This window comes from Lactuca saligna, chromosome 8 (assembly GCF_052625555.1).
Source record: "Lactuca saligna cultivar CGN05327 chromosome 8, ASM5262555v1, whole genome shotgun sequence".
In the NCBI taxonomy this organism is placed as follows: Eukaryota; Viridiplantae; Streptophyta; class Magnoliopsida; order Asterales; family Asteraceae; genus Lactuca; species Lactuca saligna.
Window position 1 is genome coordinate 21,319,205 of NC_136424.1, and position 13,066 is coordinate 21,332,270.

Consider the following 13,066-nt stretch of genomic DNA (forward strand, 5'->3'; position numbering starts at 1 on the left):
AGATTGGAGTTTCTTTTTCACTCAAGGAAGGTCCTATGCATTATAAGAACCATTTTAGCGCCTTTTAGGCTCAAAAGTCCCATGCATGCACGTAAAGTTCGTAACTTTACGTGCTAGATCGAGCTTAGGGGATTGGATCTATCATTTGTACAAGTGTTGTACATCAGAAATCGAGGATTTAGGGTGTGGACGTTATCGACTCGGCGAGTCTGTTCTTGGGGCTCGACGAGTCCAAGGCATTAAGTCCCATATCTGTTGAGGGTCAAAAGAACTCAGTTGGGTGTTAAAAGGGTTGTAGCAGGTCAGAAGGAGTGACCCAACACATTGAACTTAGTTTTAGACCTGGAGTTCATGGGACTCGACGAGTGCTAGAATAGACTCGGCGAGTCCAAGGCAATCTTCTTATGGTTGAAGATGAACTCGACGAGTTGTTCATACAATTCGGCGAGTCAAGGTCAGGACTTGTTCATCAGATGAAGGTAAACTCGAAGAGTTGTTCATACAACTCGGAGAGTCGGATGAAGGTTCATTCGATGCTCGTAAAGAAGAGGAACTCATCGAGTCGTTGCCAAACTCGACAAGTCGAGTCATGGATAAGGGCGGGTAAAAGGTTAGGGACTCGACGAGTTGACGGCCCAACTCGGCGAGTCGGGTCAACTTGAAGTTGACTTTGATTGGACTTGATCTACCCTGTTTAGGCTTGCACGTTCTGTGTGCTGACTTGAAGGTTGTCGTGTAGGGATCGAGGAATCGAAGGGAGTCGACTTATACGCCGACGATAGTTCAAACACTGCACGACATTGAGGTGAGTTACATTCCAATAGGGGTGAGTCTAAGGCCACAATGTCGGCCCACCAAGGAGGGGTATTTGGAAGATGATTGTCTTTGTGATAATTATCTTGGTCTGGTTATGTGCTTTGGTCATAAGATTTATTTGTATGATATGTTATGTGTATAGCAGGGATCAGTTTCCCTGACAGCGGTCCTTGGGACCGAAGGGTAGGTCAGTACTCGGATATACCTGACTGTATGTTTATATCTTGATGTTGCATGCTAGTGGTCGGGGGAGAAATAGTCCCCAGTTACCAGTTGAAAGATACCAATGACAGTTACCGGTTGAAAGATACCGATGAGGATTACCGGTTGAAAGATACCGACGATGGTTACCGGTTGAAAGATACCGATGATGATTACCGGTTGAAAGATACCGATTGAAAGATACCGACGATATTGTATGGTATGCAGTATGATGGGGGAACTCACTAAGCTTTGTGCTTACGGTTTCAGGTACCTCTTCGTCTAAGGGGAAGGAGTCGGCGGCGTAGCATCACATCACACACACACATGATTCCGCATCGGACTTTCTGGGATTGTACTATGATTTTCATTACTTTTGATGTCATGGGTTGGGACACAACATTATGATTTTGTAATGTGTTGCTTTGTTGATAATGTTATGGTAAAATGTTTTATAAATTATTAATTCAAAAATGAAATTTTCGGGCTTGAAATTTGGGATGTTACAATGTACAAGTGAGTTCACATCATAAAATTACTACAATAGAACTTTAAAAGCTAAGAGGGCATGTTTATATAAGTTATTATATGCATAAACCTTGAAATCCATGTTGAGATAAACTTTAGAAAGTCCATACAAGTCAACAAAGAAACAAAGAGTCAAACAAGTCAAACAAAAATTAAATGATTTAACATAAAAACATGTTCTTGTGCCATACCCTTGAGTTTTTGCCCTAGGACCTCACCATCCTTGTGATTTCGGTTACATAGGACCGAAATCACACACTTCATGGACTCACCATATGACCAAAATCACTACTTTAAGGCCTATTAGGACCAAAATCAACATTTGTGAGTATGTACAAGGTGATTTCGGCCATACCTTGGCCGAAATCACCCTTAGTGAGGCTGAAATCTCCTTAATAAGCTAGATATTTATGCCACTTTATTGGTGGATACTCTTTTCAAGATGATAAGTTACACTAACCTAGGTAAACATCACTTCATCTTATATTTTCCTTTCCTATATATATATATCATGATTTTAAGACTCATTCAACACTTCCCAGTTAAACATTTTCATCACATTCTCTCAAAGATTAAAACCTTATCTTCATACATTTCCAAAATCATCTTCAAACATTTCCCCAGGAGAAAAACTTTTCCCTTGATCCTAAGGAATCATAGTAAGTATTCCATGTACATATTCTAGTGTTATTTAACACTTTATTTGTTAGTATCTAATTTGCACATATATTATGTGTTTAAAACAAATTAGGACACGACCATATTCACATATTATACCTTGAAGATCATCACTTTACTTCATTATCCGGCCAAGAACGCATTCGAGGTGAGTTCATACCCCACATTTTTCAAGATCTTTCTATGTTTTAGAAGGGGGGGGGGGGGGTACAAGTAAAACACAAGAATACTTGTGCAAATATACAAAGCCTTTCTATGATTTCTTATATTTTATTACGTAAAAATGTTAAATAATGTTACTACCAAACTTATAAACTCGTACATGCAAAGTTTTTAAAATACAAAGGTTTTTCATTTCAATAAGAACATACATTATGAACTATAATAGGTATAGTTCATGGGTCATTTTTACAATATTTATACACTTAGAAATTTCCATGGTAAAGTTACATTTTTATTTACTGAAGGGTATTACATTTTCAATTACTAAAGGGTATTACATTTTCATTTTCTAAAGGGTTTTTCATTTCATTACTCGTAAACTCGTTGAAGGAATAAATTTGTGAGACCGTATTCAAGTACTTACTTAAGTACCAGCAAAAGCCGTAAAAATAAAAAAAAATAATATTAAAAATTGCAGCATTAACTTCACATTTGGTTTACACGACAAACATATATTCAAATAGTTTTACTTAATAATAAAACTACATGACACGATTTTTCTAGTACAACGTAGGGTACACTTCTAGAGACATACATTTAAAAGGGTTACATAAATATACAACTACAATACACTCTTTTTCTAGTACAATGCAACTTATATTTCTGAAAGGACCCTTATTGTTACCTCTATGATTACTTAGCGTATACGTTAGGGTTATATATAATTAAGATCATGTGGGCATTAGAATGTGTGATTCCGCCTTAAATCGTGTTCCTTGTTTGGTTGTGGGCTTAGGGCAGAACCATTTGTTTGACTGTCCGTTTGATCTTGATTATATATAAATTGTATACACTAAGTGATCAAAGGAGGACCCGATATGGGTCACACCTCTTATACGAATTTAAAACTACGCATTACAAATCCTAAGCATAGGAAACTCCTACATTTTGGTTTTAAGGTTTTTAAGACAACAATTCATTTACAATGAAAATATTGGATTTTATTGAAGTACACTCGATCATTTTACAAGGAAAAACGACTTGTTTTCTCAAACAAAACTCTTATGAACTCACCAACTTAAATGTTGACACTTTTTCGAACCACTTGTATTCTTAGGGAATCAGTAGACAGGTATCCACACAAGTTTTGAGAAAACGAAGCATCATAGTGTCATGTCTTTTGGTTTTGGTATATACTTTTGGTGTCTAGTATACAATGATTTGAACACAAATGTAATAACTTATACATTATCAATATGATGGTTGTTGTTGTTTTGATTACTATTATTCAATTGTTATGATATTTCACATGACGTCATCCGCCCCCGAACGTTTCCGCCGTTCCGGTTTGGGGGTGTGACATGACATCACAAGTTACAACAATAAGTTACATTGCACTTTAAGGTTTGTGAAAGACCCTAACTTTCATAATACTAAAACAATTTGTTACTCCAAAACATGCTATATGCATGTTCACAAATAATATTTTACATTGATAATTTATTTACAAACGACTCGATACAACCCGACTAAGTTTAAGTTTATTACAAAACTACCCAAGATATTGTATATTTTATACATACTAAAACTTAAATACAAAAGTAATAATATAGTCTGTTTTAATTCTTCCAACAGTATAAAGCTATATTAGATGCTTATTGCCTGCAATATATTAAAACATTGAGAGGGTAAGCGGTGACGCTTAGTGAGTTCAATAATAGATACAATATAACGTTATGCCATATATATACTTCAATATGGCAGAAGCAGAGAGGAACAAGGAACAACAAAGGCATATGTGAATCATGTGAAAAACTTTCCATATTAATCAATGACTTGATTCAAAGATATACAATCAATGAGACATAACAATTTCCAAACTTGATTTACATCAATAAACTTCAGCCCAAATAGCACAAAAGACATATAATTTCTGATTAACACTTTGGTAGATTTCAGGCTTATAGCCCTGTCTAACCATTTGCCAATACCATATAATAGAAGTCATTCTCTTATGGAGACATGCTCTACATGGTCAAAGGCTACGTACCAGTACCACCGTGGATCTAAGTCCTTTCACTGATCACATGGTCAAAGGTATAACTTTGCTATCATAAATAACGGAAATAATAACAACTGAAAAGCACATAGCACATATAGCACTTAACATACAATTCTTCCTATATATTGAAACTCACATTGAAGTAATCGGGGGTTAAAATAGTAATTTGTGTAGTACTTCGTTCCTATAAATAGCTTTCTTCTATAAAAACCGGGAGCTTTTTTGAAAATCGGGCTCTGCGAAGGTAGAGCTTCAAACCGAAACGATAAATTTCTCGGGCACTTCGGGGCGTGTTTCAGGTGTTAAAATTGATAGCGGGGCTTCTGGGGATGTCAAAATAGTGAAAATATTGAAAAAGGGGTGAAAGATGTCAAAATTCCAAGAGTAGTCGGAAGATCTCGCAGCCTCCCTTATATACGGTGCGAGCTTCGAATCCGACAGCTGAGAAGCGAACACGCGGCAGCAGATGCGAAGGTCGGCTGAGAAGGGCGAGTCAGCGAAGGCAAGTGGCAGCGAGGGAGAGAGACAGGTGGCTCGGTACACGCGGCAGAACGGCGAGGCTCGGACGAAGGCTGCGATACACTTGTTGGCTACGACTTCGGTCGAATCCGAAAGCGTCACGTGTCGACTGGTGCTCAGATGACTCATCGACGTTGGACACGGGGCAGCTTCTTGGGTGAGGTGAAGTGGCCGGTACTGTTCATGTGAAAATTCCCGGTATTATCCACTATTTCTCGGTTTTTGAGCCCCGAACTTCTAAAATCCATAATCTCGCATACGAGCTCCGTTTTTGACGTTATTTATATGCACGCATAGGTAAAATTATGATCTACAACTTTCGTTTAGACTTCGTCGGCTAATTTTGGCTTTAATTTTAATATTATTATTTTTAACTGACCGGAACAGGAAAATCCGTTAAAAATTCATAACTTCTTCATCCGACGTCCGTTTTCATCAGACTTTTTACCGTTATACTACTATTGATGAGACTTTCAATTATTGTTTAGGTTGTGTCGGCTAAATATCGTTCGATCTTTATTACGAGTTTTTTGTTGTATACTGGTATTCCGAAATTTAGAAAACCCATAACTTCCTCATACGAAGTCAGATTTAAAAGTTCTTTATACGAAAGTTTATTATTTTAACGAGTTCTACACCTTTTATTTAGATCACTAAGGCTAAAAAATATTTTATCGGAAATTCACTTTTTACGCGACATAGTGTTTGTCGGTTTTATCGCGGATCTTCGATTGATCATAACTTCTTCGTTATAACTCGGATTTCGACGAGATTTTTGCCTAAACTTTTCTAATGAGATTCTTTACAACTTTAAATATTAAAATTTTACTTATTTTAAGTTTTATATTTTCGCTAAATTTCACTATTTGACATTTGAGTGGAATCTCATAAGACTTCCAATACTTTCTGAATGATTCTAAACATAGTTTTACTTCATTTCTGTAAAACCATCTATTAGAACTCAACATTCAAATTGACATAATATTTCATAATATTATTCACTTTTATAATTTACAATACATGATAATTGAACGTGTATGTTACAGTTTGAATACAAGATTCATAGAAATAATGATAATAAGTTCATGAATCTGCCTTAATAAGTAGGCCAATATAAGAAAACTATATAAAATTAGGTTTCCCGAAATCCATGAACATTCCTTCTGCTAAAAGTTAGTTCAATGATCTCTTAAGAATACATGTAGTTTGAGAGTCAACACAAATGTTAGTGAGAGTTACAGGTTTTCTGTTAACCGTAGTAATAATACTTTTAAAAAGTCTAAAAGGTATTTTCCACGTAGTTAAAACCATGTGCGATAAAGAGATAAATTATAAGTAAATTCATACTTTAAATGTTTGACATATTCGTAAAAGTGTATACGATATAGTTGTTCTATAAAAGTCGAGTAAATTTGATATATTCGTGAAAGTGTATATTAGTCGCTTAAATAGATAGTTTCTCAAGTGCGTAAATAAATTTGAAGATATAAATGTTATAATTTATACATATCTATTTAACATATGTATAATTTATGCATGATATATATATATATATATATATATATATATATATATATATATATATATATATATATATATATATATATATATATATATAAAATAATAATAATAATAATGCAAAATCGATAAGTAACTCATTTTTATTTTGATAACCATTACTTCGGAAAATCATAATATTCATATGATTTATAATTTATAATATGCATCATATAAGTTATCATTCCTAGTTATAACATATTTTAAGCCACTATAACATTCGCATGTCAAGATAAAACCTAGTCATGATATATTATTTTGACAAAACATTGATTTAAGCTAACTATGAGTTCGCCATGTATTTGTCATAAACGATATACATTTTTCATATGTATTCTCCTCCAAAATAATAAAAAGTTAAAAAGAGGATGTAAACACTCATCCTTAATGCGTGAACTCGGACTTGGTTTGATTTGGTGAAGTGTGACGCGACAAACCGCAATTTACTTCTTTTTACGTTGGGACAAACCATGCACCCGAACTGTTATGTAACGAATTTAAACTAAAGGGACCATTTTTTGAATTTCTAAACAAGTGGAGGTGCTGGTTTGTAATTTCTTGAATAGATGGGATTGTTTTGGTTAATACATATAATGATAAGTAGGTGAGTAACCCCGCATTGCGGGGTCAGATGTAAGATTTTTTGTTCGGTTTATTCTCTTTAGATAACGATTTGTTTATACATTGAGCATGACATTAGGTTGAGCACAACATTACGTCAAAGAGAGTGTTATTGTTTGAGCCTCTTTCTTCAATACCTTGAATTCAATGTATATTGATCGTCAAATACTGTTAATCCACACCCATTAAGCTTGGGAGTTTTGAGAGCTAAATGAGTTTAACTGGGCTTAAACCCAAAGTCAAACCTTGGTCAACTATTTTTGTTTGGACCGAATAGCCTCAAGTCAAGTCAAATAACCAACTTAAACAATTTATTCAGTTTTTAACCGGTTTATTTAGTTAATTTTTTTACTACTATTAATCTACCCAATTATCAGTAGAAAACAAAAATATAACTATAATCTTTGTAGCTTTTAGAGTGCCCTACAACAAAAAGTCATAATAACACTTTAGGGGCACATTGGTCTTTTAGTAAAATAGAAACATGAACAAAAAACTATACAGTGGTAGTTTAGTCAAAAAAAAAAATATGTGTTTTTGTACTACTAAAATCAGTTGACTTTAACCAAAAAAACTTTGCATTCAATATGGGAGAGCTGGCCGGGAAATCACTAGCGGAAGGTTCTGTCTTGGTAGTTCCATTTTTAGATTTATACCAGCATCCTGCATGATGAGAATAATAATGTAATTTAAAACTTAAAGTATAAAGTATGCATACCAATTCAGCTTCAGCATCAGAAAAGGAGCAAGCTCAAGAAGTTTGGCAGTTGACATGCTGCCAAGCTCTAGTGGAATCAGTTTGGTACCTATGGAATGGAATTAGACAAATCAATAAGCAAAATAAAGAACAAAGTAGGGATTAAAGTTTTTAACAAAATATACCAATCAAAATATACCAAGGGATAGATACATCAATTAGGCTCAAGTCCAAAATTCAAAACACATAATTCCTTGAAAATAAAAACCAATCTAACAAAGAAAAACATAATAAACCCATGAATAACCCATTCACAAAGTATGGTAATTGATTAGTAGATGACCGGAAGCAGAGAGCATGCTAGTAAATGTGATTTCATCAAGGTTAGTGTTTGTGTGCATCATGTCAATAATGAGAGTTAATGCATCAGAGAGTGTAGAACCTGGACACTAACCTATGATTATAGTATCCCATGAGATGACATCTCTTTTTGGCATTTCATCAAATAGCTTATGTGCATCAGTCAATTAGTATGCTTATGAAACATGTGTATTGTCTGTCCTAAACAGTCGGTGAAAGTCATGTTCCCCACAACCCATCATGTTCCACAATGTAGAAAGCATCACAGAAAAAGTAAAACATTCGATAAAAAACATCTAACTAACAAATCCAAATTGGAAATGTAATTCAATCTGATCTAACCATCCCAAAACCTTTTCCCTGCTTATAGCCTCTTGCAGATTCTTTTTACAGTCCAACATCAACCAAGAACTAAGCAAAGTAAAAGAGAAAAATATTTGAGTGCCTAAAATCAAACAATATACCATCAATTATATAATAGTTAAGAGTAAATATAGAACCTTTTCATGCTCATTTATTTGGCTCCAGACCACCTATGTTCTTCCAAGCAGCCATTGCTTAAATCTTTTGTATAGAAAGAAATCAAGCTAATTTAAGCACAATTACATGTCATGAACAGACCCAATTGATCAAGAAACACACCCATTTGAAGTATAATTCCTTTACATTTACACCATCCACCTCATTCCCCTTCATAATCGAAACAAAAGCCAAATTTAAAACCTAATTTTCAAAATAAAAAAGGTAATTTTTTTATAAAATCGGTCAATTTTAACTAAAAAAAACTTTGCATTCAATTTGAACATAAAAAAACTCCAACACTGTCCCATTTTACTACATTAAGGCATATTTGAGTGCAAGGGCAGACTGATCTTTCAACAAAATTGAAATATGAGCAATCCATCGAACGCTTTCTATGCATTTTGAAAATCACCAAGCATGCGAAACCTACTGTTATTTACCTATTTCCATCTTAAAAAGCACATAATTTAAAGCAATTAATATAAAAATTAAAAGAAATACTATGGTACAGGATGAAATGAGAGTTAAGAACGCAAGCCTTGCCTATTCTTTTTATTTTATACTATATTTCTATTTTATTCATCTTTCCTTTTTTTATCACTCTAATTTTTTATGTATAGTAGAAGCAAATTAAAAAATTAAAATGTTCTAAAGTGGTTGTTGTTTGTCTGTATAGTCACACACACCTGGTGAGCTAAAAGAGATACATGTTTGTTACCTATCTATAGTTTTGGTTTGTTGGTATAAAAGATTTTGTGTAATATCTTGCTGTTTGTTAACATTTTTAGTCATTCATTGGGTTATCTAATGGAAGTTACAGACCCTAATTATGTTCGTGCAGTTTGATCTTTTAGAAGAAAGTGGGTTAGTTTGGAGTGGAAGGAAGAATTGATAAACCTGATAAAAAATATGTGCCCCTATCCACCCACCCCACTCCCTTTGACTATAAACACTGTGAGGGATGTATTAGTTTGACCATAAATTTTATGGATGAAACATGAAGATGGTTAGTTTTCATGTCAACTATTAGTGCGGATATGCTTTGGATAAATACGATGTAAAGGATGATTGTATTGAAATTTAGATAAGGAAAAAGTCAATGTTTTAAAACCCGGGTTTTTAGTTGACCCGGTGTGAAGACCGGTTCACGGGTCAACCGGTTCAACCGCCGGGTCAACCCGGTTTATGGCATTTTTTTTATTTTCATATATTTTTGCTTTCCTCCATACTACATAGACATATAATACCAATAATTTGATGTCAACAAAGTTTAATCTAAACACAAAAAACAATCTTAACACAACAAACAACCACATAAGAGTATTAATAATATGTTATAGATCAATCTTAACACAACAAATAACATAAAGTATAAATAACAAAAGAAAACATAGTTCTAGACAAATCCAAACACGTTACGACCAAACCAAATCATGGATCTTGAGAAATTGGAGTATTATAAGCATCGATCTCGCGGTCACTTAGTAACTGAAATTCACTATCAACTTCATGATCAACATGGTCACCTTGTGATTCAGAAGCCGGTTCATGCTCTTGCTCATCAAGCATATTTTCCAAATCATCATAATTAAGTTCTCCTTCCCGCTCTTCTTCAACCACCCAAAATCCCGTCTTATCAATATTTTCATAGTCAACAGGATCGTAAGACCTCATATCAACCTTCAATCTACAAAAACATTCAAAAAAATTTCAAATATAACTTGGTCATTTTATAGCATAGTATATCTTAGCAAGTTACCATACCTATTTTGTAAACGCAAGTTGTAATGAACAAATACAAGATCATTTAGCCTTTGATGTTCCAATCTATTCATCCGTTTCGTGTGAATCCTTTCAAATACACTCCAGTTACGTTCGCAACCGGAAGAAGATGCCGTTTGACTTAATATTCTAATAGCAAACTTTTGCAAAACCGGAATATCTCCGCCAAATAACTTCCACCACTCATCTACAAATGATATAGTCAGCAAAAAAAATATATTAGAAAATACAATATTTTATATATAATAATGACACATTAAGTTTAAATCATACCTGGACGAGTAAGATTACGAGAAGCAACGGCACTAGATCTACCAAAGGTACCTTCAGCATCACGAAACCTCCCTAAATTCAAGGTAATATTTAACACGTCATCACCTTTAAAAGTCTTCTCAACCATTTCAAGAACGCCTTGAAACACCTCATTCTTCTTACAAATATTTGCATGATCATATTGAAACACCGCACTTCTGGACTAACTTTTGGACATGCTGCTACCTCACCTTTAATACCAGCAAGATGTTTCTTAACCCTGTTTATTCCACCACCACCTATAACTTTTTGACAAAAGTTACATATCCATGCCTTTTTCCCCTTCTCATCAACGACTTGAGTAACATGTTCCCATGCTATATCCGTCTTTGTTCGTACATTTGATTGAACCGAAGAATGGGATTGAGCTTGAGATTGTGCTTGCGATGGTTGTTCTTCCCTTGATTCCATATCTAACTGCATTGAAAAGTAATTTTATAATCAATAAACATATGTCAATTGGATCCTAATTTCATAATCTACATAATCAAAACCTTGAAACAATGACCAATTAACAATAAATGAAAAGTAAATAACCAAATTTGTCACAAAATCTTGAAACAATGATAATTAACAATATATGAACTGTAATTGATTTCACATGTAATTGATAATTAAGAATAAATAAACTAACAAAATCTATCACCTGCAATTGATAATTAACAATAAATGAACTGTAAGTTCACCTGATTTCAAAGTCAATTAGAGAAGAAAATAAAACAAATCTAGCAATTGATTTCTAGTTTCTACAGCTAATCAAAAAAAAAAAAGTCACTGCACTGGGTTAGCAATTGATTAGCAATAGCTAATCAATTAGAGAAGGACTGAAACACCAGTCGATGTAGCAGCAAAAAAAAAGAAAAAAGAACAGAAAGGAAATCGGAAGTCGATTTAGCAGCAAAAAGAAAAAAGAAAAGAAAGGAATCGGAAACTCACCTGGAGGCGGCTGGAGAAGATTGCAAGTCGCCGGAGAATGAAGTCGATCGAGAATGAAGTCGCCGGAGAATGGAGGCGACTTGCTGCGTCGCCGGAGAATGGAGGCGACTTGCTGCGTCGCCGGTGAATGGAGGCGACTTGCTATTTTGTTTGCGACGTGCTATTTTGTTTCCCAGAGAAGAACGAAAACGGAAGTCTATTTTGTGGCCTGGAGGCTGGAGCGATACAAGATAGTCAAATAATTAAGCAAGCCCTAATAAACCGGTCCAACCCGGTTTTTACCGGTTCACAATACCCGGTTCAACCGCGGGTCATGGTAAACCCGGCCGGTTCGATCCGGTCGGTATTTTTACAAAAACCCGGTCTCGATTAACCCGTCTTCTATCCCGGGTCACGGTTCAACCGGCCGGGTCAACCCGGGTTTTAAAACATTGGAAAAAGTTACCCACTTTCATTGGTTCATTTATTCCTGGGATTCAGATCCGACTATATTACCATTTATATTATAGCATTCACCTTTTCCTTCAGGATAGGGAACAACCGCATCTGATGATGATGCATCTTCTAAGCCCTTCACATGGAAGGGAGATAACCTATGAAATGAAATTTAGATATATTATTAAGAACCCAAAGAAACTTACACCATTGTTGAAGATTGATGATATATGATCATAATACCCGTTTTTAATTCTCTTGGTTTTCTTTTTCCCCTTCAATTTCTCATACGAAACTTGCACATGTTAGATAAACATAACTGGAAAAAAAAAGATCGAGTTAAATTTAATATTGTCAATTTAATGGTATCAAAAACACCGTGGAATATGAGTACTTACCTATCTTGAGATGCTACTTAGTAAAGAAACACCCAAACAAAATCCAAAAAATTATCAAAATCACTATATGAAGCTCTAAAAATTCTAAATTCAATTTTATAGGACCTAATTATCCACACACATACCTGCTATGATGTCACACCCCCAAACCAGAATGACGGAAACATTCGGGGGTGGATGACTTCATATAACAGTTGAGTATTTGTAAAGAAAGTAAACACAACCATCATAAATATAATTTATAAGTTACATTGTTGAATGTGATACATGTTTCAAAATAAATTACAATATGATGATTTAAAAAGATTTGAAACTGACGCCTTAGCGTCCCTTCCCCAAAAGCTGGTGTTTACCTGTATTACTGAATCTATGAGAAATACAAATAGTTTTGAAAAAGTATCAACAATTAAGTTGGTTAGTTCATAAGCATTTTTGTGTAAGAATAGTGTATAAAGAAATTCGAGTTTGTTTCTAGAAAAT

The 13,066-nt window shown here is 34.4% G+C and overlaps 1 long non-coding RNA gene across 1 annotated transcript; it reads right to left on the reverse strand.

Annotated features, from left to right (window-relative positions):
• Positions 1 to 7,592: 7,592 nt before the first annotated feature.
• On the reverse strand, positions 7,593 to 9,158 carry LOC145012785 (uncharacterized). The gene is made up of 2 exons (XR_013664665.1): positions 8,702 to 9,158; positions 7,593 to 7,950 (listed from the first exon to the last, which is right to left on the reverse strand). It is a non-coding gene; the product is annotated as an uncharacterized LOC145012785 (long non-coding RNA).
• Between the last annotated feature and the right edge of the window lie 3,908 nt (positions 9,159 to 13,066).